The 5,120-nt window shown below is 30.8% G+C and overlaps 1 long non-coding RNA gene across 1 annotated transcript; it reads right to left on the reverse strand.

The window, feature by feature from the left end:
* Positions 1–1,337: 1,337 nt before the first annotated feature.
* LOC143042535 (uncharacterized) lies at positions 1,338–4,514 on the reverse strand. Its single transcript, XR_012968034.1, has 2 exons — positions 4,298–4,514; positions 1,338–3,716 (listed from the first exon to the last, which is right to left on the reverse strand). It is a non-coding gene; the product is annotated as an uncharacterized LOC143042535 (long non-coding RNA).
* Between the last annotated feature and the right edge of the window lie 606 nt (positions 4,515–5,120).

Here is a 5,120-nt window from a genome sequence, read left to right on the forward strand (position 1 = left end):
GTAATAAAATGTTAGATGCAGGAACCATTAATTGTTGGTATTCATCTATGAGATATGTACTTCAATCACTTGATATACAAAATTTGAATACAAAGCTTGAAATAAATTAATCAAATTCGTAAAATATAAACTTTGTAATAGTTTTAAAACATGTTGGGTGGTCAAAAGATCTGATACCTTATCACAAGGTAATAGTAAATTAGAAAATTATTTCAACCTCAAGACTAACTTCGTAAAGGAGGCTTATTTATCAATTAAAGATTTTAATATAAGAAGAGCTATATGTAAAATGAGAATAAGTGCTCATGATCTTAGAACTGAGAAAGATAGATATAGTAAAAATGCATAGAGAGTACTCAGCGTCTATGTCATTATATACTGCTTACACGGATCAAATTCTATTGAAGATGAGACTCATTTTACAGTAAATTGTCCTTTATATAATGAACAGAGGAAAATCTTATTTGATAAAGTAAACACTGTTTTGACTTATTTTAAAGAACTACCTGAGGATCATGAAAAAATATTTCTGGCTGTTTACAAATGAGCATTTACCAACTCTCATGTGCCTAAGAAATTACATTATTAAATCTATGTTTAGAAATAAGATCCAGATGTAAACAGAATATATGAAATAATATTTTATTATTATAAGATTTAATATAATAGTTATGTATAAGACACATGTGTTAGGCTCTGATCCTGTCCATAACGTTATAGTATGGTATTAGGTTTCTGTTTTGTTTTTTTTCCAATCATATTGTGCATCATATTGTTGTAAAATGATGCTCTTTATGGGTTCTAGACTAGATTAATAAAATTCTTATCTTATCTTATTTTATCTTATCTTATTTCCACTTTATATCCAAGTTAAGCCTTTTTCACCGCTTGCCTTCAAAAAGGTAATATGTGCATTTCTAAATCGCAATTTTCTAATTCAACTGATCAAAATATTGAAAATTGGAGAATGCACTTTTTATTTTTTAAGACATTTCCCATACTTACTTTTTTTTCATCGCATTTTTATTTCCTTTACTCTTTTTATTTTTAGACATAAAGCTATTAGTCCATTTTTCTTAATTGAAGCACCTCTGTTGATTCTCTTATAATGATTTTTTTTCAAAATTTTGTTTATATTTTTTAAATTACTTTTGATGAATAATTTTTAATTTTCATATATTGAGTCGTATTTTTTCTAACGGTTTCTATTTTGATTTTTTTTTTAAATTTGTTTATATGTACTTGATTCATTGTTTTTTATGAATTGTAAAGCACTAAGAGTAAATGTTTTTGTTTTTAGATAAGCGCTATATAAGCACTGTAAATAATAATAATAATGTGGTGAATACTTTATATTAACAAAGAAATACATGTATCATTTACTGTTGTGCATGGAGTAAAACTCTTACAAAATTAATCGTCCTACGAGTAATTGCCGAAAAAAAGCGTTAATTTAATACATCAAGGAGATGTAGTATGATTGACAATGACACAAATATCGACATTGGAGTCAACGTAACTACAATCGAAAAGGGATGGGGGAGAGGGGTGGACCCTCTTCCTAGTATGAAGGTATCGACTCGAAATTAAATATCCCATCTTCTGGTAAAATGTCTGCAAAAACTGTATACTGATCTTGTTGTGTATTATGAACGATCAAATGAGGAATTCCATTTTATTTACACCTACCCTCATGATGCATGTTTAAAGTTTTTGATGACGTGTAGATATGTTTCAGTCCATGCCTTAATAAATTGGATATCTGAGATTTCAATAAAATTACGCATGTAAAGTTTTTCATACAGTTTTGACAAATCATCGCTTATTGTATTTAATAGAAATTGAACTAATTGATAACTTTTGTCATATAAGACAGTTTCATCATCATAATCTGTCTTTAGCTTATGATAATTGCTTTCCCGGGTTACATATGGTTTTGTAAATGCTACCGACACATTTACTTTATGGAGGAAATACTGTGCTATATAGCTTCTCCATATATCGCTAACTCTTTCATTCACACTGTTAGGTAAGCCCATATAAAGAAATGCCGGAGATATCCATAGAGTAGCTTGTGCATTAAATGGAGCATATTTGTTAGTACACAAAATTTGACCGCTGTTCTTAGTAGATAAATTGAAAGGACCATTCTGAGTTAAGCGATATATTGCATCAACATCGGGTTGATTATTTGCAAGTGATTGTATTACTCCTACTTGGATAGTATTACTTCTATCCTCTATGTAGCAATCTGTTGGATGCGTCTTTTCGTCTTTTATTAACTGAAGTGGGAAACCTCGAGGCCACGTATTGTTTACCCCAAAGTATGGATATGGATTCATTAGGTAGGACTGCTTGTTTTGACAAACTGTCAGTGTTTCACCCAAATGTTCAATATCAACAATTCCAATATTATCGTCATCGAAATCCCAAATGAATTTTGCTTTGTGGTGAATGGCATACATGTATCCAATATTTTTTCTTGCAAAATGGTTCGGCGGAATTACATCGGATAAGAGTGGATACAGAATAGATTGCTCCAGTACAGATAAATACTTCATTCTTCCTCTTTCTGTCGGAAAATTCTTTAAATAGTCGTGTTTATTTGGAGTTTGGATATTTGCGACAACAATAATACACCAGTCGCTATAATTTGCAATATGCCGCACTGCTTTTGATGTTTCAAATATTGTAGTCACCACTGCCCATTTGTTACAATTAACGAAGTTATCATGTTTCGCCAGATAGGAATATTCTGATGGGGGATATAGCCGTGGTATATGTCGCTCTTCTTCTCCTACAGAACTAGTTACAGCAAACGGAATTTTATTTCCTAGGAAGTCATTGTATTTTTGTAACCGAACCATTATGTTGTATGTAGATTTATGAAAGATTAGATGGGTTCTACAAAAATTTGATTCACTATGCTGTACGTATTGGTTATTTTCATTGGGTGCACAATGTATATCGCCATGGAAATCTATATCAGAAGACCCAGTAATCCATTTGGCTAATGACTTTACACCACTATAGTTTGTTTTGTTTTTTGTTTCGCATTTATCCTGCGTACAATAGGTTCTGTTTGCTATTCTTGCAATGATATCACTTCCTAACACAACGAACAGGTCATCAAAGTCAGAATAAATGTGTGTTGCATTCCCCTTTATATGATTGTAGCTGAAGCATAAGCTTTTAGACTTTAGATTATCCAATCTGTAAAATATTTGGGGGACGCACATAAACGTTTCGTCATCTAGCTTTGCTCCTAAAAGAGCATTTGGATAATATATTTGTATGTGTTTTATCCATAAGTGCATCTTTCTGGCGACATTTATAGATCCATCGCGAGAAGTAACATTCAGACTGAGAATGTCTTTATAAATAATGTTTTCTTTAATTGTTCCTTCATCAAAATTGTCTAATAGAAATTTATATGTTATTCGGAATGGTATGTGGTGTTGCATTTTCGTCATGGCGTCAATCCAAGTCTCTCGTTGTATTTTCCGAAACCGCTCTCTGCCGTTTGCACTAAATATGCCAAAAACAATATAAGGTTTTTCACCAGGTTCTGTATGAATAAAGTTTTCGTCCACATGAAATATATTTGCTTTGTAAAATAAAATATATGTTACGACGAAAGAGAATCCAATAATCAAAATGTATCTGAATTTGAAGTTAGACATAGTTTGTCCTTTCAAAACATGGCCGAATGTTTTCTGTAAAGGAAAAGAAAATAATTAAAACTGCGAATTTACTGACAATTGAACGTTAAAGAGTATTTCCCCGATTCCAAATGTACTTGTGGGAGCCATATAAAACTTGATTGACGGTTCTATTTTGGATAATTATGATAAAAGTTATAAAAACATATGACTATGCAACCGTATATGTTTGTTCCATCACAATTCGCATATGTATCGTATACATAATACGGCATTCACACATATTAGAGGTAGTTTTCACTAATACAGTATGAATGGTGGTTTAGTATAACTATGAGAACTCCGTAAATTGAGACTAAAACAATAGGTATGATTACAAAGGAAGGGAGAATATAGTGACCTATTAGTTTCTTTCAATGGTATAGTCGTTTTTCAACTCTATATAAAAGTGGCTCCAAGTAATAATGCCTTTTTTTAAATGTCGTTTGAATTCAGTGTTATAACAAGAGCCCACATATAAAGTAATCACTGAAAAAAATCAACACAAATCAAGTTTGCCAAGAATCATATATATAACATTCATTATCAATTTAATATTTAACATATTTTTAGAAATTAAGAATCACTTTACTTACCTCAGTATGTAGAATATATAACACGATATCCTTCAACATCTAACGTATCTTTATAAAAATCGGTACCGGAATCTGGGACTATCATTCTAACGGGATTAGAATAATTACCTGTGCCACAATATTGGACGAGACTTGCTATTGAAAGGTGTCAACTAGTGTGCAAATAACGGAATAAGTTCAAACGATCGTTATATTGTTAAGTACTAAATAAACAAAATATAATTTGTCCCCAGGCTGTGAAGTGATTTAAAGAATTGTTAAAAGGTCACTCTGGGTTTCTTCTGGCTATTCCTACATTTAGTATTTTACTATTCTGGCTATTCCTACATGGGAGATTAGTGGAAGAAACAATAGATGTTGTTATTGCAAGATTTGTTGTTTTAGCGGTCTCACTAATTAGCGACAACAAGAATTTTAGCGACAACAAGCGTCAACAAGCGACAAGAAGCGACAACAAGAATTATTTTAGCGACAACAAGCGACAAGAAACTATTTAGCGACAAGAAAACAATTTTTTTTAATTAAAATTAATTATTGCAATAAATATTAAAAGAATATGCAAATGAAAATAATTTTAGCGACAATTAAGAAAGTTAAAATTGATAGAAAAAACATTATTTACATAATATTTTATCATCTTTTATGAATAACAGCCAGTATTACGTTTCATTATTGTATTATGAGATAACAATTTGATTTCTTGTGTTAAAAAGAATGATAGGTATTGTAAAATAATAAAAAAAGGAATTTATTCTTTTAGAACCACAACCTGATGATTCTAATTTGTTCATCCTTAAACGGTATTATGCATCTCTGAAAAGAA

This window comes from Mytilus galloprovincialis, chromosome 8 (assembly GCF_965363235.1).
Source record: "Mytilus galloprovincialis chromosome 8, xbMytGall1.hap1.1, whole genome shotgun sequence".
Lineage (NCBI taxonomy): Eukaryota > Metazoa > Mollusca > Bivalvia > Mytilida > Mytilidae > Mytilus > Mytilus galloprovincialis.